The sequence below is a fragment of the Rhinatrema bivittatum genome, chromosome 5, assembly GCF_901001135.1.
Source record: "Rhinatrema bivittatum chromosome 5, aRhiBiv1.1, whole genome shotgun sequence".
NCBI lineage: Eukaryota > Metazoa > Chordata > Amphibia > Gymnophiona > Rhinatrematidae > Rhinatrema > Rhinatrema bivittatum.
This window is the reverse complement of record NC_042619.1, coordinates 377,256,388-377,281,002: the sequence shown is the minus strand read 5'-3', so window position 1 is coordinate 377,281,002 and position 24,615 is coordinate 377,256,388. Positions and strand designations below refer to the sequence as shown.

The window sequence follows — 24,615 nt, the reverse complement described above, 5'->3', positions numbered from 1 at the left end:
ATTCTTTCATGTATTCTTTGTTGTTTTAGCTCCTGCTTTAGTTGTATGAGTGAGGAATGGCGAGGAGAGTAACTCTTGGGAGTTTGTATTGTGTGTGTTAAATCACATTCTGTTCCTGTTGTGTTTATATTTTTCCCCTTAGTGGATGTAGGGGAAGCCCCTCCCAGGCCTGCGTGCCTGGGCTGGTGAAGTTAACTAAGTGCCGCTGCCCATCTGATGAGAGGTAGGGGAGAGGAAAGATCTGGGGTGGGGTCTGCAGGTGGAGGCTGGACAGCAAGGGGATATAAGGGGGGCGAGGCAGGTAACTTGCTCTCTTTTCCCTTTCCTGCTGACCACGGAGCAAGGTAAGCTACTTGCGGTTCCCCCGGGCTCTCCCCACCGTGGCAGCTCGGCCAGTTCAGTCCCCTCCCTCATCTGTCCCTGCCTCTCTCTTTCCCCGCTCTTATTCAGGGATTCCCCCCATTCATCCTCCCTTGGGGACTCTCTTGTTGTTGTCCCCCCCCCCCCCCCCCCCGGCCCACTACCTCCCCCTCCTCTGCTGAGCTGTTCAGAACTACATCTGACCGCCCTTTATCCAAACACCAAGCCCACACCCCCCTGACTCTCTGACCCCCCCCCCCCCCCCCAACCCCTTTTTATCCCACGGCTCCCCGCGGGCACTCCCCAGTACGAACAGTCAGAAGGAGGCACCTGTCACTGCCGGCAGGCATCCAGCCTGGAACCTCCCCTACGCTACAATCTGCCTTCAGGGAGGCCACTGTAGCATCTCTCACTCCTGCTCCTGCTTGCTCAGGCTCATCTTCAGCTTCCAGTTCTGCAGCCGGAGCTGGAAGTTTACTACCACACACACACACACACACACACACACACACACACGCTCTCTCTCTCACACACGTGGCTGCCTCGGGTGTCCCAGCACTATGGAGCTCAGACAACAGGGAGAGCTCATCTCACCTTACAACAGAAGCTAGGCCAGCTCTACCCCTAAGACCCAGATTCACCTGGGTCCTAGTGCAACCCATGCATGGGGGAGCTGTACCAGTGATTTAGTATTGCCCCTACTTGGTTCTTTGGAGCCTATACCTCATGTCCCCCTTGCATCCCCTGTGGCTTGTTGGAGCAATTGGGAGAAAGGGGCAAGGGAGGGGGGGGGGGGTTCACAGCTGTAGCACACACACACACGCACCCGCAGCTGCATATGAAAATAGTGGAAATGCAGGGCCTGCAACTCCTGTTTCCCCACCCACAGGGGCCCTAACATCACTGAGCAAGCCACCCTTGGCTGGCTGATCAGGGGTGGGCAGCCATCCTGTCCCTTATTCATGATGTGGCCACTGGCAAAGGGGGTTACACCCCACGAAGAGCAAGTAGTGGCAGGGGGTACCCAGCAGGGTGGGGAGTCTACTCTCATTCCTCCTCCAGCAGATCCCGGTCCCAGCGCAGGAGAGGCGCTGGAAACACATCAGGGAAGGGGGGGGAGGAAGGGCGCCACAGAAGGAAGCGCCAGGCCAGAGCAGTACAGCGTAACCGAGGTATATCACATAATCAAAACGCCATTCAAATTGTTTTCAAATGTTTCAAATGCATATTTATTAAATGTATACAAAAGCATTCAAATTAACAGCAGGCTCTATGACCAAACATCGACACATACAATATGTGAGGTGCACCCCAGTTTTCTATATTACTTGCTATCTGACTGTCCCTAATAGGGATGTGCAGAAGGAAAAGATAGGTTGCTATTCGGTATTCGTTGCGCCGGGATCCAAATCCGTTGCATCCGTTTTCATAGGGGGAAACCTGCTGCATCCATTAGTTGCATTCGGTATTCGTTTTCCATTAAAGTTGGAAAAACAAAAAAAACCCCATCCCAACCCTTTAAATTTAATTAACTACACCCGTCCACCCTCCTGAACCCCCCTAGACTTGCCAAAAGTCCCTGGTGGTCCAGCGGGGGTCCGGGAGCGGGAGCACATGATAGGCGCTGTGCTCCTACCTTGTGACAGGGGCCGACCAATGGCACCGGTAGCCCCTGTGACACAGTAAGGTCAAAGGCTATCGGCGCCATTTTGAATACTGGCAGCCGACGGCCCGAGTGCAGGAGATCGCTCCCGGACCCCCGCTGCACCACCAGGGACTTTTGGCAAGTCTTGGGGGGGTCAGGAGGGTGGGGATTTAGATAGTTTTTTTTATATTCACTTCTTAAGACGCACAAAAAATTTGGTAATGATATGTTGCATTCGTGGGGCTTCGCCATGCGTTTTGCGGACCCAAGAATGCAACGAAAAGGGACCTATCCATTGAAGATTGCACATACATTTAAAACGAATGCACATCCCTAGTCCCTAACCCACTGCTCCCCGCGGGTGCTCCCCAGCCCGGAACTGTCAGACCGAGGCACCTGTCACCGCCGGCATGCATCCAGCCCTGAGCTGGATGCACCTATTCATTTGTATAAGATTTATTGGAGTCGGAACGTTCGAATATTATAAACTCTTCCGACGAGTTGATTTTGCGGGCGTATCCCCTGAAGAAGCACTAACGGGTGAAACAAAGGGACCTTGTCGGGAAGGGACAATACTGGGAATGGGGAACCTGGTGTATATGCAAGTCGTGTTGATTTAGGAACAGGGACAGGATTGGGTTAGGGACAGTATTTGGAAGGAGATGGAATATGTGAATTGTATGATTTTGGGAAGAATTATTTTAATGAATGTGTATGAAACCTTGGGAGGCATGGGATATAGGGAGCAGCAGCAGAGCGGAGACATCAGGGTCCAACAGCCCTGATGATTCCTCGTTGGGCTCACCCAGCTCGTCAGGCTCAGAAGAGGAAGATGAGGTCATCCTTATGCAGACAGAGGCAGATTGGCCTATCAGGGGATCGGACTTTTTCCGGTCCACCGGTCGCTCCCATCAGGCCAAAAAAAAGAAGAGGGGGCTGCTGCAGTCTGAAGAGAGACCCGCAGGGCGGCGGCAGAACCCATCCTGCATGCGCCTCCATCATGGTACCCTAGCAAGGGCCGAAGCGCCGATCATGGATCACGATAGGAGGCTACCGTGATCCGGGAGACCAACTACAAATACAGTGATGGGGCGGGGGGGGGGGGGGGGGCACAGAAGGGAAAGGGCCGGGAGGGATCTGGAGCCTGCAAGATATACTACCCATGACCCCTCCCCTCCCCTATCCCCTTATCCATTGTTTTATGCCTTTCTACCCTGACCCCCCCCCTTGGTTTTTTTGTAACTCACTTGTTTCTTGTAAGGGCTTCTCCCTATAGTTACATATTTATTCTCAGTTTTATGTAAGGGCTCTGCCCATGAGTTATGGTTTACTGTGAACCGATGCGATGTGCAAACGAACATCGGTATATAAGCGACTTTAAATAAATAAAAATAAATAAGATATGTAGAAAAAAAAAATAGAAGGGAACGTGGGAGTAGGGGGTGGGGGAGGGAGGGTCTCCGGGACCCGAGAATTTTATTTTAAACACGAAATGGGCCGTTGGGGGGGGGGGGGCAAGTTCAGCCCCATAGGGCCTTTGCAATTTGGGTGGGAGGGAGACGGGGGACAGGCCCCGATGGGAGTTGGTTTTTGTTGCGTTTTTTTTAACCGGAACGTAACTTAATCGGCTATATTCTTTTGACTATATCTAGTTAAGTGTAAAGTTATATGGCCACACAAGGCCGGATGACTTTATACATAACCAGCGATATTCAAAAGAATATCCAGTTATGTTTAAAGTTATCTGGCTATGATTAGCCAGATAACTTTAATCAGTCATATTCAGTGGGACATTTCTCCCACTGAATATCTGGGACAAGTTATCCGGCTAACTTTAGCTGATAACTTGTCCATTAAACGGCCAACTGAATATTGGCCTCAATATTTTTACCTTAGAACACTGAATATAATTTTTCATGTAAAATCTGTTACTGTAAATACATACTCTTAAATTATTTTTGGGAATGGTGGGGCCAGGAGTGTGTGCAAGGCTGTAAAGTTCTCCTGTGATACCTAAAAGAGATGTGATTCAGCCGAACCTTTCGGTTCATCCTTCGTTATCGGCCCGCCGCGGGAAATTTCGTTTCCCGCAGTTCGGGCCGATTTGTTTTCGGCTGTCCCGAACTGAATCTTTAAAGATGGGCACCGGCCATCCAGTGCTCCTACCATGTGACAGGGGCTGACCAATGGCACGGATACCCTATCACATGGTAAGGGCAAAGGGCCATCAGCGCCATCTTTATGAGTGGCAGCCGACGGCCCGAGAACGGGAGATCACTCCCGGGACCACCACTGGACCACCAGGTAATTTTAAAATGTTTTGGGGGGATCGGGAGGGTGGGGGAAGCTAAGGGGTCATTTTTAAAGGGTCGGGTGGGTTTTTTTTTTTATCTGGCCATCGGCGCTATTTTTGAGTGGCAGCCAAAATGGCGCCGATGGCCCGAGAGCGGGAGATCGGTCCCCGCGCCCCCACTGGACCACCAGGTACTCGTAAAAAGTTTTGGGGGGGTTCGATCCTGTCCATTATACACTCTCTCATCTACACTCCTAATTCAATTACCTTATGTTCCATTCTCCGGATTTACAAACCCACCAGACATCTAAGATCACTGGACAAAAACCTCTTAGACATCCCATCACCACGACAGGCCCGTCTTGACATCACCAGAAAAAGATCATTCTCTGTCATTGGACCAATCTTATGGAACGCATTACCAGACTCTTTAAGATCCATATCCAACTCCAAACACTTCAAAAAATCCCTAAAAACACATTTATTTCAATCTGCTTTCCATATATCACACACTAAATAACATAACTACTTCTCCATCACACAGGGCACAACATTATTATATATTGATTTATTTTTTATGTAAACTATTCATTGTTTTAGATTTTTAGTTTTATTATATATTTTTGTAATTTTGAGCTTTTATAATTTGATAATCTTTATGTTCTTTTAAATTTAAATCTTTATTTACATTTGTTTTTTATTTAGTTATGTAAACCGTTTTGATTAAACACTGTTTGTAAAGACGGTATACAAACACTTTTAAATAAATAAAATAAATAAATAAATAAAGGATTAGTTTTATAGGGTCGGGGTGGGTTTAGGGGTTGTTTTGGTGTGCCGGTTTTCCCTCCCTCCCCCCAAATAACTCCCGTTAGTGGACACTAAAGGGAGTAACGATTTTTCACGATAAATCGGGAAAATTTATATTGTATCGCGCACTCTAACGCTTTAGGCAGTGTCGAATTTTGTCCTGCTTTCAGATGCAGCTGGAAAACCCATCACAAGGCAGCAGCTACTAGCCATCTCATGTTTCTGGTGAGAACTGATTGGATTTTTTTCTCTGACCTTTGCACTATTTTTGTTTTTGTTGTTTTTGCATTGGCTTGTTAATTGCTTTACCTTTGTTACTTAGTTAAAAATTAAAAAAAAACAAACCATACTTTTTCTATTCTTTTATTTTGTGGTTTCCTTGACAGAAGTCTTCATCACCTACAGTTTCTTTTATTCAATCCCAAGTCACCACTATGGCAAGAAAAACAAGTAGTGTAGTGGTCAATTAGGATAAGCAAAGCCTACACTGACAAAATTTACTGCTCCCACACTAAAAACAGAAGTTAAACCTGGCAAAGAACAAGAACTATCTGGCTTGGTGCGAGTTAAGACTTTCGGCAGTTTGGAGGTATACTAAATTCCTATGGTCAGTGAAGATGATGAAGGCAGGGCCGGCGGAACTTGAAGCTGGTCAAACAATTCATATATCAAGGGCAAGGCATTTTCATTTTTTATGGTGATGCTATTCAAACCCCAGTAATTGATCCATGGGCGCAAAGAACCATCTTTCTTGCCAACAAAGAAGAATCCTGCTCGAGCAAGAGAAGTGGATGACCCAATAAAACCTCTCTCAAAAATCTCCCGGATGCATTCAGACATTGCTTCAGGCTCAGGGATGGAGATTGGGTACACTTTACTCCAAAGCAGTATTTTGCCAGGTATTAAGTCTATTGTGCAATGATATGGATGATGGGGTGAGAGAGTCTCTGCCCGTTTTTTTGCTAAAGACGTCTGCAAATAATGCGTGAGGCATAGGCAAACTTGGAAGAACTGCATAGAAAGATATACAGGAGGCAGACAATTCTGAAAAGAATGGGAACTCCTGGAGAGCATATCACTATTTTGCCAGTTCATGATGAGACAGTGTCACTATAACCAGGGTAGACCAAGCAGAATGGGGTTGACCGCCTTCCGCAGCACAAAAAAGGAGATGCTTTCTTTATGCAGGAGTCCACTCATAATGTCATGGGCCCTGTCATATAATGAATGGTTCCTGGCAATATTTCTCTGTAAAGTGAAGAAATGCAGACAAGATTTTTCAATGGTACTGGGGTATATGAAACTTTTCCATCGGGTTTCATCAATGAAGTTGCCAATGGCACTAGAGTCCCGATAGGATTCTGAGAAGAATTTCTTACTTCCAAAGACCAATTGAACAATCATTACAATTTGACGTAAGGGGGGGGGGGGGGGGGGGAAGGTGAGTATCACCTAGGATTAAATTTTCCGTCAATCCTAGACATAGGAGTTTCACAATTTCTCTGCATAGGAGGAGATGTAATGACTCTTGTTTGTGAAGTATAAACAGAAGTTATGCAATCTTCGCTGGCATTTCTCCTCTTCTGATAACTTGGATCGCCTTAGTTGCATAGGTTCCTTCTTGGATGCGGATTGTGAAAGGGGGCGGACAGGGGACAGCATAGATCTTTGAAAGCTGGGTGCCAAGCAGGCACCATGTCTGGAAATCTCCCAAATTGAATGTCAATTTTCACACAAGAATACAGGTTCATCCAGTTTGGTGGGGGTGTTACGGCCAGCCAGTTCATCTTTGACCCTGTCTGATAGATCCCACCAGAATATTGCTATATGTGCCTCTTCATTCCAAGAGAGTTCAGAGGCCAGGGTACAGAATTGTACAGAGTACTGCCCAAAGGTCATGGAGCTCCTTCTCAGGTGGAGTATTTCTGAGGCTGAAGATGCTCGAGTAGGCTTATCAAAATGCTTCCTGTATCGGGTCAGGAATACCTGGAGATTACAGAGACTGGTATCATCTCTCTCCCATAAGGAAGAAACTCATGCCAGAGCCTGACCAGAGATATTGCAAAGGCCACTTTCACTCATTCAGATGCAAAGTTGGCCAGCTGGAGCTCGAAGTGAATCAGGCAGTGATTAATGAAGCCTCTGCAGGACTTGTGATGATTACCATCATACCAAGGTGGCAGAAGCAGGCGAAGTGAAGGAGTAATCAGAGACAAGATAAGGCAGGGTTGTAGTGATATTGGTGGTGGCATGGTCATTGCTAGGGATGACTGCAGTTTATGTAGCCACAAAGAAAGGTCTTGCAGGGCTCCAGTAATGTGATCTTGATTTCGTTTCGTTGTTGGATTGTCTGCGAGAGGTTCTGCAGAGACTCCGGCAGAAAAACATCAGCTGGGTCCATGGCCTGAACAAACTGCCATGAGTTTGGAAGAGTGGACCCTGGGGCTACTGACTGACAGGGCCAAGACACGGTACAGAATCAAGAGGCAGAGACATTGTCAGGCAGACTAGGTCAAGGCAGGCAGAGTCCATTCAGAGCAGGAAACATGCAAGATTCAAGACAGCCAGCAGGAACCAGGCTGGGCCTCACTCAGAAGTCAGTATCAAGAATAGCCAGGCACAGAGATGCTCAGGCACCTGCCCAGGGGACTGAGCTTCCTTTTATGTTAGAGCAGTGCTGATGTCATCAGTCAGCGCCTCAAGAAATCCTAAGAGCTGACCCTATAAAGCCTGTGAGTTGCCATGGGCCCTTGCTCAGAGTAGCAGGATGCAGCACAGGAGCAGGATGGCTGGAGCCATGCTCATACCTGGGAACTTTTGACTTCCAGTCACCCTGAGATTATCATGGATTAGTGGGGGGAGGGGGAGGAAACGAGAGGAGGGCAACTGCACAGTGGGACCAGATGCTCACAAATTTCCTCTCATAAACACTCTTACATGTTCACACTTACTTTCACTGCTCATTCTCTCACATTCTCACATGTCCATTTACATCTTTACTTCTTCCATTCTCCCCCCAACACACACACACAAACTCACTCACATCTCTCCCTATTCCATACACACATGCCCACTCACTTTCACATCTTGCTCTCAGCTCTCTCCTACTCACCTCCATACACTCTAAGATCTCTTCTTCCTACACCAATACACACTCACTCACTCTCACAGACATGCTCATTCATTCTCTCTCTCCCCCCCCCCCCCCCCTTTCAAAACACACTAGCAACAGCAGACTCTAACATGGGCTCCTGGAGCAGCAGCAGCCTCTTCCTTCTCCTCCTGTGCTACGGAAGTGGACGCTGCCTGTTTCTTACTCATCGTTTGATGCACGGGCAGGAAATCACAATGTCAATTGGCCAAGGCAAAAAGGATGGGGCGGGCAAGTGGCTGGAGACAGGAAACAGGCTGCGCAGGAGCAGGTGGTGTCACGAGGAAGCGAAGTTAAAAGTTCAAAAGGTCCGGAGATGGTATAGAAATCACTGTCGAGTTCCTCCTTTTTCAGCCGCGCAAGACCAATGACGTTCCTTTCTTCTTTCCGGGTCCGAGCAGATCGGATTTGCTGCAGCACCCGGAGATTTCTGGTATTGGCCCGGAGACCCGGTAATTCTTTTAGAATTCCAGAGTCTCTGGGACAAAGCCAGAGAGTTCCCAGGTATGGCCATGCTGGGAAGCCCCAGCAGGTCGCAGGACACAGCACTGGGCCCAGGACCATGAGGTATAGGACTGACCGCAGTGCTGCACGCCATGGCGGCGACATGTTACAGTGTGGCTGTAATCCCGTCTGTTTAAGAGAATGATGAAAGTTGTAATAGGCCCCTAGCTATGATTCAGCAGCAATAGTTACAGGGGTTTAGGAGCAGGTAACTGGCCTCACAATAAAACGAATGCCAGGGAGAAACTGCAATTGTGTCTTACCATGCAGCAGGCACAGGATGCTGAAGAAACACAACAGGGTGGAGTTTTCTTTTTGGGAGTGTACACAAAGGCACACAAAGGTACCCATGCCTGAGAGAGTGATATCAGCTAGAAGCACAGGCTACTGATGGATGCAGAGGAGAGGGGCAGTGATCTGGAGACAGCGGCACCAGCGTCTTGTAGGAAGGGGGTGAAAGTTAAGTTTCTGAAACTCGCTGAGAGAAAAGAGCCTAGTGAATGTAGAGGAAAGTAGATCGAGAAGTGCTGCGACTGTGTGAGAAAGGCGTCCGTTTTCTGGGAATGTGTGCCCTGAATCAGATCTACAAAAAAAAAAAAAAAGAGATGTGTGAGGAGAAAGCAGAGCAAACATGCTGTAAAAGGGCAGTACAAAAATAAGTAGGACTTGTTTTTGGAGGGAGATCCCGGGAAGAGAGAGTATTTGAGAGAAGTAAATTTCCCGAAACAGAGGAGCCTAGAGGAGGCCTGGAAGGCACAAAGCAGTAGATGCAAAATGTTTAAATAAGTGCTTTGGAAAGCATTGCTCCTGTAAAGCAGGAGAACCGTGCAGTATGTGAGAAACCCTTTGGGTGAGACTCCTATGTGTAATTGATACCTGAGATAAAAGGATTTGGCTACTGGGTGGAGGAATCAGACCTACCTAAAAGACTGGAGTCTGTGTGCGAATTTCAGTGTTAGGGAAAAGTTTTATGTACCAGTGATTGAAAGAGAGCAGCCGTGCTTAATGGTGAGGCCTGCTCCAGCAGGCCTAGGGACATCCGATTTTATTCCCTCCTAGAAAAGCTCTCAGTCACATATAAGGTATCCTAACCGGTGAGCAACCCACAAGAGCAGACTGGGGAAGGTTAAACTGGGCAAGGGAAAGCGTTTCCTTTTTAAACACAGGGAGCCCAGATGTGACTGAGCAATGTGCTCAGGAGTAGCTGAGAAAGTCAGCACCGTGGGACCAGTTCACCTCATTAGGACCAAGACCCGGAGGACTGGCAGACCATCTGCTAAATGTCCCCGGTGGACAATAGCCCTCAGCCCATGCTTTGCACGGACATTTACATAACACACGGGCACATAATTATTCTGGGCAGTCTCCCCTCTCGACCTGGCTTTTCACTAAAGCATACACCCAACCTCCCCTCCCTCCCTTCTGTGTTACCCTACCACCCTTCCTATCTCTCCTCCCCACCCTTCTCCCCCTCCCTGCACAATTGTTAAATTATGTTATTCCCTATAATTGACAAAAAACAATTATATTTGAGGATTAATGCTTAAAGGCATGTGTTGTGATTTGTTACGCTTTAACAAACTATACCGGGGGAGGTATCAGATAGAAGTGCTCACAGTCTCACAGGCTCTTGCCCTATACAGGGCTACAACCCTTCTCATGTATCGGCACTGTTAAATCACGTCATCTACCATTGCCCCTTGGTAAGCCTGTTTTATTTGTGTTCTTTATAATAAATCACCAAAAACTTTTCTTAAAAAATTTTTCTTTTTTACCCGTGAAAACTAATCACCATTATATTGTTATGTGATCTCTCTATTCAATAAAATTATTTAGTACTGTAACTTAATACAATTACTTATCTTCGCTTATTGTGTGCTCATTTGTTTGTTATCGGCTGGCTTCCTGCCCGACATTGTCAATGTTTCGGCGCAACGAGTGCGCCTGCTTCAGGGGCTTACTGCTCAATATTCTACAAAAAACACATTTTTGTTATTATCTTCTTATAAATACATTTCTTAATGACTAAACACTCAATGGTACTCACTATTCACGTTAGCACTTTTTCACCCGCTCTCTCACAGCATTCAAATATGGCGCCTAAACACCTTCTCTATCTCAATGCCGGAAATACCTATGCTCTTTATTTCCTGTCAAGCATTGTTACAACACCTATCAGCTGATTTGTCTAGAACACTGACCAATCGACCTCCTTATTAAGCCCGTCTGGGGCTACTGTTTGTAATTTAAAAATCCACTTTTGCTCATGTTGTAATAAACGTAAGTTTAAATTGCCTCCTCTTTCGTCCTGCTCCATCACCTCTAACACCGTACTTTTTAAATTCCAAAAATCATGTGATTTATCTACACAGTGTTGCACCAGCGGGGCCTCTAATCTATTACGTTTCAATGCACTCTTATGCTCTATTAGGCGAGTTTTCAACTGTCTTGTGGTTTTGCCAATGTAAAAAAGACCACAAGGGCACCATATAGTATATACTACAAAACTAGAATTACAAGACTTTTTTATAGGCTTAAACCTTTGAAGTTTATCTGAGGGGATATTGATGTTAGAATGAGCTAATGGGCACATCACGCACGACCCACATGCAGAATGTCCTTCTCGATTTACTTCATACTGTAGGGAACTCTGAAAATGTGATCTCACTACTTGGTCTTTTATATTTGTTCCTCTTTGAAAAGCTATTAATGGTCGAGATCCAAAAACTGAGTGTACTTGGAGGACATTCCAGTGGCGTCTAATGCTGCATGCTACCTCATTCGCCCCCTGAGAATACGGCAAAACACATGTTAAACTTGATGAAATTTCTCTCTGTTGTGGTTGTAGTAGATTTTCTCTGCAATTCCAACGTGCTCTCTTGCAAGCTTGTCTTACAATTTTTAGCGGGTAACCCCGGTCTAAAAATCTCTGGCTCATTTCTTGTGATCTAACTTTATATTCTCCTATTGTTGAGCACAATTTTCTGAGCCTTAGAAATTGGCCAAACGGGATACTATTTTTTAAAGGAAACGGATGACAACTTGAATATTCCAACAATGTATTGCGATCAGTTGGCTTTTGATAAATCGTGAAAAAGAACTTATGTTCTTTAATTGAGATGTTTATATCCAGAAAAGAGACCGAATTCTGATGAAAAATATAAGTAAATTGTAAGCTTGTTCACGAGCATTTAACCATTGAATAAACTCTTTAAATAGAGCTTCAGTGCGTCTCCACACTATGAAGATATCATCGATAAATCGACGCCATACCAAAATATTCTGTTGATATGGAGAAATTGATAGCCACTGTGATTCAAAGTGTCCTACATAAAGACTCGCGACACTAGGGGCCATTGTGGCTCCCATCGCGGTACCTCCCACCTGTTGATAGTACACTTTATCAAAAACAAAAAAAAATTTTTTCAAAGCCAATGCTGCTAGTTCAACTATGAAACTTTAAAGATTCATCCACCAGTTACTTTCATAGTTGAACTAGCAGCATTGGCTTTGAAAAAAAATTTTTTTGTTTTTGATAAAGTGTACTATCAACAGGTGGGAGGTACCGCGATGGGAGCCACAATGGCCCCTAGTGTCGCGAGTCTTTATGTAGGACACTTTGAATCACAGTGGCTATCAATTTCTCCATATCAACAGAATATTTTGGTATGGCGTCGATTTATCGATGATATCTTCATAGTGTGGAGAGGCACTGAAGCTCTATTTAAAGAGTTTATTCAATGGTTAAATGCTCGTGAACAAGCTTTACAATTTACTTATATTTTTCATCAGAATTCGGTCTCTTTTCTGGATATAAACATCTCAATTAAAGAACATAAGTTCTTTTTCACGATTTATCAAAAGCCAACTGATCGCAATACATTGTTGGAATATTCAAGTTGTCATCCGTTTCCTTTAAAAAATAGTATCCCGTTTGGCCAATTTCTAAGGCTCAGAAAATTGTGCTCAACAATAGGAGAATATAAAGTTAGATCACAAGAAATGAGCCAGAGATTTTTAGACCGGGGTTACCCGCTAAAAATTGTAAGACAAGCTTGCAAGAGAGCACGTTGGAATTGCAGAGAAAATCTACTACAACCACAACAGAGAGAAATTTCATCAAGTTTAACATGTGTTTTGCCGTATTCTCAGGGGGCGAATGAGGTAGCATGCAGCATTAGACGCCACTGGAATGTCCTCCAAGTACACTCAGTTTTTGGATCTCAACCATTAATAGCTTTTCAAAGAGGAACAAATATAAAAGACCAAGTAGTGAGATCACATTTTCAGAGTTCCCTACAGTATGAAGTAAATCGAGAAGGACATTCTGCATGTGGGTCGTGCGTGATGTGCCCATTAGCTCATTCTAACATCAATATCCCCTCAGATAAACTTCAAAGGTTTAAGCCTATAAAAAAGTCAACTTGTAATTCTAGTTTTGTAGTATATACTATATGGTGCCCTTGTGGTCTTTTTTACATTGGCAAATCACAAGACAGTTGAAAACTCGCCTAATAGAGCATAAGAGTGCATTGAAACGTAATAGATTAGAGGCCCCGCTGGTGCAACACTGTGTAGATAAATCACATGATTTTTGGAATTTAAAAAGTACGGTGTTAGAGGTGATGGAGCAGGACGAAAGAGGAGGCAATTTAAACTTACGTTTATTACAACATGAGCAAAAGTGGATTTTTAAATTACAAACAGTAGCCCCAGACGGGCTTAATAAGGAGGTCGATTGGTCAGTGTTCTAGACAAATCAGCTGATAGGTGTTGTAACAATGCTTGACAGGAAATAAAGAGCATAGGTATTTCCGGCATTGAGATAGAGAAGGTGTTTAGGCGCCATATTTGAATGCTGTGAGAGAGCGGGTGAAAAAGTGCTAACGTGAATAGTGAGTACCATTGAGTGTTTAGTCATTAAGAAATGTATTTATAAGAAGATAATAACAAAAATGTGTTTTTTGTAGAATATTGAGCAGTAAGCCCCTGAAGCAGGCGCACTCGTTGCGCCGAAACATTGACAATGTCGGGCAGGAAGCCAGCCGATAACAAACAAATGAGCACACAATAAGCGAAGATAAGTAATTGTATTAAGTTACAGTACTAAATAATTTTATTGAATAGAGAGATCACATAACAATATAATGGTGATTAGTTTTCACGGGTAAAAAAGAAAAAATTTTTAAGAAAAGTTTTTGGTGATTTATTATAAAGAACACAAATAAAACAGGCTTACCAAGGGGCAATGGTAGATGACGTGATTTAACAGTGCCGATACATGAGAAGGGTTGTAGCCCTGTATAGGGCAAGAGCCTGTGAGACTGTGAGCACTTCTATCTGATACCTCCCCCGGTATAGTTTGTTAAAGCGTTACAAATCACAACACATGCCTTTAAGCATTAATCCTCAAATATAATTGTTTTTTGTTAGTTGATAAATTTTGAGGCAGTGAGCCGTTTTGTGTAAGATTCCCTATAATTGTACATATTGTATATACCTGCAAACTTTGCCTACAATAATTTATTAACCTAACTTTTTTCTTCTGTCACTTTTCCCCCCCTCTTTTTTTCCTCTTTTACCCTCTTGTAAATATGTTATTTTAATTTAGTTTAAATCTTTATTTCCCCTACCTTTCCTTTACTCTCTAGTTATAATGCTTCAATATGTTTCAATTGTATTCTGTTAAACATGTTCGATGTAAAGCGCCGCCACAGGCACTAGTTTCATGTTACGCTGTGAACCGATGTGATATCATTGATGAATGTCGGTATATAAACTTTTAAATAAATAAATAAATAAATAAATAAATAAATAAATAAATAAATAAATAAGGAAATATTGTTTCAATTATAAACCTCTAGATGAGTTTCAGAAGCAGATTGAACCAATCTTGCCTTGTCTGACGGGGGGGGGGGGGGGAATCAGAGGACCCTCCGAATGCAAAGTGAAAGAAGTTTCAGGAAAGAATAAGGCAGTTTGTATGAAAAGCAGTTGTGAGTTTCAGATACTTTTCTGAAGTTAATGCTTGCTTCTGGGAAAACCTACAATACAGAAAGTATAATAAAGAATCATATCAAATGTTGTATTTAGGTTGTGGGATTTATTGGTGAGCGCGTTTGAACCTGTAAGAAAAAAAAAAATACAAGAGGTGACTGGCCACAGAGCTAACACAGACTTAAACAGAAAAAAAAGTGAAGGATATAATGAGAGAAATACACCTGTGAAGAAACATGGGGGTTTTTTTAATTGAAAAAGGTGAACCTGTGTAAGAGAAGGGAAAGGTGTTGGCATATGTTTCTATAATTAATGTATTGTACACAGTCATTTTTTTCAAGTTGACTTAGGGAACAGCCACTGCAATTACTGGCATCAGTAGTAGCATGGGATCTATTTAATGTTTGGGTGCTTACCAGGTACTTGTGACTTGGAAACAGGAAGCTGGGCTTGATGGACCCTCGGTCTGACCCAGTATGGCAACTTCTTATGTTCTTATGTTTCTTGAATGAGAGTCATTTCCTGCACTGAACATCATTTACCAAACAGCAAAATGTTTCAATACTTTTTTTTTTTGTATTATAAAAATTGTCTGGTCTTTTAGACATATCAAATTCCATCACATACATAGCCTCCAGCCTATCTAGAATAGCACAGTTTATAGATTTGCCTTTGAATAGACATCTTTGATAGATGGGATTGTAGGGGCTGTGCTAGAGGGGGGCCCTCCTCATATAAACGCCTGGGAAAGGCAGCAGGACCCACAGAACATGCCACCCAGCAACTTCACCAGAAAACCCGCTCTGCCACCATGAGCCAAAGAAACGGGGGGAGGGGCCCAGGGCAGCCTGCGTGTGTATGCACTTGGCCGTGCTTACCCCCATCAGCCGGTTTGCATGTAGATTAGCCAAATCTAAATAAAGATTCTGTACAGGATTTCTGTCAAAGACCGTGCACAAACCATCCTACGCCCTTCATTTTACAGGCTTCCTATTTCTTCTTCCCCATTCTATTACTAACTCCTCCCCTCCTACTTCTGTGCATCCCTGCTTCTCTCCTCCCTGCCATCTTCCTCCTCTTCCTCAACTCCTTTCTCCTCCCGCCCCTTTCACTTCTCTGATCCTCTAACTAGCTACCTCCTATCTGGTGTTTGCACAGTTGCTGAATGTTTATTAATCACCATAATTTTCTTTAATTACTGACTGCAATAAGTGTGACGAGTTCTTTCGATTACCTGTTGGAAACAGAAAATAAATCATATGTTGATTGGAAAAGATTTTAACTCTTACCCCTAAATGCATGTATAACAGATGATTGCTATGCAAATGTTAATGTATACTGTTTTCTGTATTGGTAGGCTGACTGTAAACTACGATTTCTTTATTGCCAATGCCATATTTTCTCATGTGAGCAATGTCTGCTATCTACGTAATGTTTAGCCTACCTGGGAACTTAACAGTTCTTGTCACCCAGAGATTGATATGGATGGGGAAGAGGTGCATGTGAACTTCATTTGCCCAACCAGACAGAAAGGCACAGACACACAGTACGTAGAACTTTACAATATATTAGTCTATGAACTCTACACCACAACAAACATAACTATAATACTATGTGTGATAAAACTACCCGTGTAAGTACCTTGGTACAACTGGTCATGAACTACTTCGCTAAATGTCTATGTCTAATGATATATTGTAACCGAACCTTTGACGGCACCTGTTAGAATGTACTATAGTACACTTTTACCTACATTAAATATGTGCCTACATGTAAACCGTTGCGACGGTACTTAACTTAGCAAGGGTATAGAAAAGTTTTTAAATAAATAAATAAATAAATAAGCCACAAACTCTCTGTTCTTCCTCCCCAGACAAATCTGTATCACTCTCCCCCTCACCAGGCAGCATGCCAACACACCTTGGAAACTGCTGCCCCAGGCTGATGCAGTCACCTCTGTTGCCTCCTCATCCGTTCACATCACCAGCCAATTCAGCTGCAGCCACTTCCTCCCAACCTGACACGGCAGGGGCACCCAGATATCTCCAATGGAGTCCAGCAATCTCAAGAAAATTCTGGAGTTTCTGGGTGAAATCCGGAGTTCTCAGGCATTATTCGAGAGTAGACACTAGGCCATGTTGACCTACTATAGCTAGGTCAAAGGGAACAGCATATAAGTTTATTTAAAAAAAAAGTACAATATTTTAAATTTATAATAGAAAAAAAAATAGAATGTAACAAAGAATAAATCGGTATGTGTTGTGTGAGTGAACTAATCAAAACAGATGTCTTCCTTACAAATGAGAAGCAAGGTTTGGCCTGATGCAGAGACTGTTCTGCTCCCTGCACTTTACTGAGAGGCTCACTTTATTGACTCAGTTACACCGAAGCAGAATATCCCAGTTTAGACTTCTCTTTGGATGCTGAACTATAAATAGAGCTGAATTTTAATTAGTACATGTGGTTCCAAGTTAGAGGTTAGGTTAACTAAGCTCTTACAGTGACATCTATTGGTTTGTCAAAAAAGCAGTACTGGGAAGGGAAATTAATCCTGCTGTTAGCCACAGATAGTTGCACTGGAATTCCTGCTGCCACCTTAACATGGTCAGGGTGAAATTTCTTGTTTTCTGCTCCCCAAATCTGCTTCCCCTCTTCCCTATTTATCTGTCTCTGTGGGTGGCCTTCTCATCCTCTTGGTTCCCTCCGCCTATGATATTGATTGCTTCTTTGATGTCTCTCTCTCTCACTCTTTCTCTACACATATCCAAAACACTGCTAAAGCATGTCATTTCTTCCTCTAGCATCACTAAATCCATCCCTTCTTTTGTGAGCATGCAACCAAAATACTCATCTACACACTCATCGCCTCCCACTCATGCTACCACTTGCTTTTCACAGGCATCCTGCTGAACCGTCTTCACTCACTGAAGCCCATTCAAAATTTGGCTGCACGATGACTTACTACCCTTCAATGTTGCTGTTACCATGCAACCTCAAGTAGTTATATTTGCTCCCCAATTGCTTCCGCAAACAGTTTACATTTCTATTACTCACCGTGCACTGTAGTTCCTCATTCTCTATCCTCTCTTTTCCTTCCTTCCGCCCTTTCTCATGAACTCCTTTCATTGGCCAAGTTGCTCTTTTCTGTACTCCATCGTCAACTCCTGATTCCATGATTTCCACCGTGCTTCGCATATGACTGGAATTGATTTCCCGAGTTGGTGTGCCATTCCCTCTCTTTGAGGGTATTCCAATCCTGTCGAAAATCTCACCTTTTTGAGTCTGCTTTTAAATCTTAACCAATTATCTACAATAAATACACTTGCCGTAGACTCTTATTTGTCTGGGCTAGATAGTCTCTGTTCCATGACAGCCTTGTACGTGTGTCTATACAATGCTGCATACTATATGTCAAATAGTACTTTGGAAATCATAAATAGCATGAGTAAATGAAAAAGAAAAAGAGCATTCTGGTGGCTGCACATTATTGTTTTCTGCTAGGAATCAATTTGCGAAGACTGAAGAAATCAACCTGCATTGACAGAGTTGTATGCCTTGAAAATTAGATAATACAGGAAAAATGGTGTCACATAATGCCAAATGCCAAAAATAGTTATTGAGTTGCAAGTATCAGGTAGGTTTACATGGAAATATCCAACTCACTTTCTTTCTCCTCTCCAGAACTTCTCTCAGAGAGTCTCTAATTTTCTTTCTTTTGTTGAATACCTTCTGTGATTTTTCCAGTGTTTTTTTTTTTCTTTTTAACCTCATGCCTTCCTTTTCTCTCCATAAATTAGTAGTCCTTTAAAACCAATGGCCCGTAATTCTCACTAGTAACTCATCCACATAACTGAACTTACAAATATTTAAATGAGGTTAGAGTGGATGCTTGTTTTCTGAGGTAATTGTTATCCAAAAGAACTGAACAGTGGGAGAGAGCTTGGGAAGAAAAACTGAGTACTCTGCAATTATGGAATTAAATGCATTAAGTAAAAAAAAAACAACTTTTGAGACAGCAGTTTCGGCCATTTAAGGCTTTAATTCTCATCCTTTTCAATAAAGATACTTGCAACAGTTATATTTATTGTTCTTGAAAGCACATTTGTACTACATGATTAATTAATGTTACCTAAGTGTAAGAATTGCAGCTAAGAGCTTTTCTTCTTAATAAAGATCTTCAGACAGGCTTTTACCTTAGCTCTGAACTTGCTTTTATGTATACCCTTAATTGATATCTGAATACATAATAATAATTTCCAGTTCTATAGGGATTTATTCATCAGAATTACTTTTGGCCTGACTTTTGGGCCTGACTTTTGGGCAAATATCTTGTGGCAGCCCCTTGGGATAAGTAAGCACCAGATGTCGCCTAGCCTAGGACATGGGTCAGGAGTTAGGAGAGGAGTGCACCACGTCACACCAGCACTTCCAGGGAAACCGCTGGAATGGGGATTTCCTGTTTGCTCAACAGCAGGCGGGGAGAGAGAAGAGCGTGGCATTTTTGGTTAGCATTTGAAGAAGTAGGACCTGTTTGTTTTTTTTTTGGTCCCCTTGTCTCTTTTACCAGGCTTCACAGCCAGAGACATAGGGAACCAGGAGCGGCACGTGCCTTTTCCAGTCCACAACCTGTCTGGTAGGGTTGTCTCAGGTTGAGTTACGAGATTTTTGGGAATACGTTATTGGATCTTTTCTTTTGTGAATCTCCAGTCCTGGCATTGGAAGGGAAAAGCCTTGACTTGGGAAGGAAGAAATAGAGAAGACCTGCTGCTCCCATCTTACAGTCCGTGAAAGGACATTTAGTAATTTGCCGCATAAAAGCCTTGGGGTTCTTTTGGTGTTTGTTTCTTGCTTTTTGAGTTGGGAGGAAGTTTGCAGCCACCCTTCCTGTCCAGTTGTTGAAGAAAAGGGAAGAGCTGACCCTTTCCTTGCTGCAGGGCATTTCAGTTTGAATGATATAAACTTTTCCATTTTGAGAGGAGAACCAAGAGTAAGAAGTTTGGTGTCAGCTGGAGACACCCCTCCCCCCCCCCCCCCCCCCCCCCCCCCCCCAACAGAGTCTTCACTCTAGGAGAAAAGACAAGGACTGGCTTTTTTTGTTTTGTTTTGTTTTCAATTGAATCTTTATTATTTTTTCAGTGATTACATCATGAAAAACATTTACAAATATGTATCCCAATATTTAAAGCATACTTTTTACAAACCAACTATAAATTTGTTTATTGTTATACATAACACATAATTGGGGGACAATATCACCACATCAATTGAAGAAATTTAATATCTATATAGTCCCATATATCTTGCTTGGGACTACCACTAGATATTACATAAACCATAAATGGAGAAAGGAGGTTTCTATTTTAACTTAAGGCCCTTTACCTCTAAGATTTCAACTTCAGATATTGATTTATCCAACAAGAATGTCTCTAGATGAACTGGATCCGTGAACCCAAATTTTTTCCCTCTATAATTTATATAACATAAGCAAGGAAATTTAACAAAGAAAGTTGCCCCCAGAGCCACTACATGATGTTTTAATGAAGGAAGGTTTTCCTCCTTGCTTGGGTGGTTCTGGCGATATCTGGGAAAATTTGGATCTTGTATCCACAAAAAGAGACATCCTTATATGTGAAAAACTTTCTGAACAGCTTATCCTAGTCCTGTTCTGATAAAAAGGCAATAAAGAGAGTAGCCCTATTCTCAATTATGTCCAGAGATTCCTCCAAGAAGGTTGATATATCCAAACTTGGAGGATTTTCCAAATCATTATTTTGAATATTTCTCTTTTTTCCTACTAAAATAATATATTTTAGATAGGTTAGGAAATTCTTCATCTTTATACATCAGTACCTCTCTAAGAAACTTTTTAAACATTTCTAGAGGGGAGAGCAAACAAGTTATTGGAAAATTCACCAATCTCAAATTTTTTGATCTCAGTGAGTTTTCCATACATTCTAATTCTTTATGCATATTCAAACTATCACGCATAAATGTGTTTTCTGAGGATTGAACTAATTGCATTTTCTCCTTCAAATCATATATTTCTTTTTCACACTTTGAAACTCTTCTCCCGTGCTCATTAATTTTCTCATTAATTATCTGGAGGAGTATCCATGATAATGCTACGAGAAAGAACTGGAATAGGCTCAACAGGTAAAACATTAATTAAAGATTTCTCAATCCCTTGATTTCCTGCTCGGGTCACCAAGCTTACTTCCAAAAGATTAAGTCCTCCCAGTTCTGTTGCCAGTTCAGTGGATGGACTCTTACTTGGCTGTGGTGGTAAAGGGGGGTCCTTCTCCAGGACTAATGGAAGCTAGCAATGAGCTTCCCATCACTTCCTCATCTGGATCAACCCTCTGCCTCATAACATGTTGATCCATTGGGCCGGTGCGTACTTGAGGCACTGGTGACGACGTCAAAGTCCTTGCCTTTCTCTTCTTCCCCATCCAGAAAGAGTAGTTTTAGCAAAGACAAATTCCTGGCCAAACACCCAAACTCACCCGGACTAAGCTGGACCAAGCCGCGCGCCCCTTTGGAGCGCGCGGCTTAGGCGTCAAAGTGCAGCGCCACAGATGGTTTTAAAAATCGTGGCTACGCCCCTTCAGACGTGAGCAACAACGTCCTTCTCTGCCGCAGGTGTTATAGAATTCCAGGGCTTCCTCTCAGCAGCGAGTCCCTTGAGTCTCACCAGATGGAACAATGAAAGTCCTTTCCTACAGCGGTAGGTCTCGGGAAGAGGTGGCCAAAAGCCCACTCCTTCTTCTAATCTCTCCCCCAAGGACTGGTTTTTTTTGGAGACCTGGAAGTAAACCTGGACCTCAGGTACTGTTGGGGAAGGGATCCCTCCACACCTACAGTACCACCACCTTCCTGGGATTTTAATCATCCCAAGCCCTGGAGGACCCGGTACTAAGGGACAAATAGAGAAGCAGTGTGAAAATAAGTTGTCGGACTTGGAGATAACCAGAATCACTTATGTTTTGTGCCAATTAATTATCTTGAAAAAAGTGCAATAATGTTTGAATTTGGAGCTCCCAGTCAAAATGTCCAGTCTGTTTATTCTGCACTTACATATATTTAACACTAGGTACACCCAGTGAAGAGGCTTCCACCCTGCTCCTTGAGCCTTAGAGGTCTATCCTCCCTATCCCCACCCCTCCCCCTCCTAATCAGACAATCCGCACTCTAAGGCCGAATAAACGTAGTGACTGTGTACAGGGACTTGGCGCTGGGATTGAGTGTGATCCTTGCCTTCTCGGACACTAAAAGAAGAGAGGCTACAATCGGATATCATAAAAAGAATATTTTCCCAAAAACTGTAAAATATTCACCATGATGAATAACCATCAATGAGCAATGAAAATACTGCAACAGTGGAAGCCTTTCCTTTCCTACAATGGAGGTTGAAAAGCAGATTCTAGTGACTGCACATTTAAGCCGATGCTGATACCCAGAGGATGGGGTTTGATTCCCAGGAGCATTCCTTGTCTCCTCTCCACCTCTCCCTCTCCGTACACAGTCCCAGGAACATTCCTCTCCTCTTTCTTTCCCTTCCAACACCAGGATTATTCCTCTTCCTCTCTTCTCCCTACACCCCCCCCCCCCCCTCAGCTGCAGGAACAGGATGCAAGGTATGATGAGAACATTTTAGGAAACAGTTTTCAGGGCTCTCGCCACCCCAGGTGAGGTCCTGGGAGTGCAATAGGTAGCTTCAGCACAGCCATCAACCCAGAAGTGAATCTGAGTCACAGTGCCGCTGCTGCAGGAGAGAACCAAGGAGGTAGAGGAAGCAGCAGAGAACATATTGACAAGTTTCTGTTGCTGTGGCATGGCTTGGGCGTCAATCGATGTTGGCCCAGTTCACTCCTGCTGCTGCTGCTTCTTCCCCAAAAGTGTAGCACTCTAGATGACAGCCTAGTCCACCTTCCTCCAGCTCTGGCTGCTCTGTAGATCACAGAGCTCTCGTTTGGCAGAGACCCAGAACTTTCAAGGGGCACCACACTACCATAATATCTTTATGCAGAGACCAACTCCCAGATAATTCAGGCTGATCAGAGGTGGGTGGTTCCAACAAGTGTCTGTTTTAATTTAGTGGAGCAAAGCATATTGCAAAGTCCACGTCCGGAGGTGTAACACAGCAAAATTAGTGCATCTCCTTTCTCTAGAAAACAACAGCGACAAACTCAATAATGTTTCTCTAGAGGAGAGAAGAAAATCGTTGAGATCAGACTGGCAGCAAAGTTAGGGGAAATCGCAGCTGGTAGGGATGAAGTGCCTCACCATATGATCAGATGAAAAGTCTCCCGCATTCCCTCCTCTTTCTTCCCAGGTAAATCACAAAAAGTAACACAATAGTTCTGAACTTGCTCCGTCCTTCAAGTGGGGTGTCTGGTGAATCTTGTTGTAGGGAACGATTTATCAGGAAATGGTCCGCCCATTCCTCCTAGGGACACTGCAGCTGGCACAGCCCTAGGAGGTGGGAAGGAACATTCCACACTGAAAGCAGGAGCTCAGCATAACCGATGCTTGCTTGTCAGCTTCCTCTTAAAAACTGGATACAGGAAAAAATGCTTTCACACAGACATCAGGGGTCTTGCAAGATGACCTGCAAGGACAAAGACACACAGAGATCGCCTAACAACACAGCCCCCTTTGGAGCACCTGGCAGGGCTATCCACATGAGTCTTTCCTGAGCTGAGGCTTAATAATATTGAAATAATACAATAGAAGGATTTTTTTTTTTTATTTGAATGCACATGTCACTATTTTTTTCTATTATAGACACATTTTAAAAAGAAAGAGGCAATTTGGTATTTAGACTCATTTTATTGAAGTGATCCCATTTATTAGAAAGGCATGTCATGTGATTTACTACTCAATCAGTAAGGCAACTGTTCCGCCACACAGATTATGAAATAAACATAGACACCAGGGGTGAAACAGAATTTTTTACTCTTATTAACTGACCTCATACATGGGCATATTTTTATAATGCTAAATAGCATGAAAGGTGATATGCCAACTGGTATAATCATAGGTCGAATATATGAGCATTTGTTTTTCTTCGTGAGACAGTCCAAAGCACCAGAAAAATTACAAATATATCAAATCATCATAGAAATTTGTGAAAGAATATTTCCAAGTTGCAATAAATCCAATAGTTTTGACAACTTTCAAAGAAACGCCATGTTCTTCGATGTAGGAGGCTCAGATGGTAAAAGCCCGACATGGACCCGTGTTTCGGTTATGCCTTCATCGGGGGCTGAAGTTTGCTGCAAGAGTAAACCCACACAGTTTGCACAACAATTGCTAAAAATTAAACTACTTGCGAGACAGATTCATAATGGATCATCAACATGTAAACCGCGGCTTGGCTTGCCGGTAGTACGTTTCTTCTGTCGGAGGGGACCGCTCTCGTGCCAAATTTTAAAGAACCCACAGCCAATCAAAAAAAGCCACGCAGGCAAAAAAATGACATCATTAGTAACTATGGACTCCCAGACCTTTAAATGAGGGAATACCATTCCACAGTTAGACCGTGAGGTTGTACAGTATTTAAATTAAAAATCCATTGCTGTTCCTTCAGATTCAAGAGTTTTTGTGGATCACCCCCCCCCCTCCCTGATAGATTGATTACTGATACGGCTGTCACCACCGCTCCAAATAATTATTTGAGAGTTTACTTTTGATTGATATGATTTACTACTTCAGGAAAAATCGTCGCTTTGTATCTGAATTTTGACAGTAATATTTATTGTTATCTCTTTATTCTCTAATAAATATATCTCGAAGTTAAAAAAAAAAATCCTGCAGTTCTGCTTTAGATTTTCCAAATTAAGTCATTTTATCATC

General features: G+C 43.2%; 1 long non-coding RNA gene across 2 annotated transcripts; it reads left to right on the top strand.

Annotated features, from left to right (window-relative positions):
- Window positions 1-326: 326 nt before the first annotated feature.
- On the top strand, window positions 327-18,947 carry LOC115093120. 2 transcript variants are annotated; one of them, XR_003857174.1, is made up of 3 exons: window positions 327-344; window positions 16,118-16,306; window positions 16,634-18,947. It is a non-coding gene; the product is annotated as an uncharacterized LOC115093120 (long non-coding RNA). The 2 variants fall into 2 exon arrangements; XR_003857173.1 differs by lacking the exon at window positions 327-344 and adding an exon at window positions 5,279-5,333.
- Window positions 18,948-24,615: the final 5,668 nt, after the last annotated feature.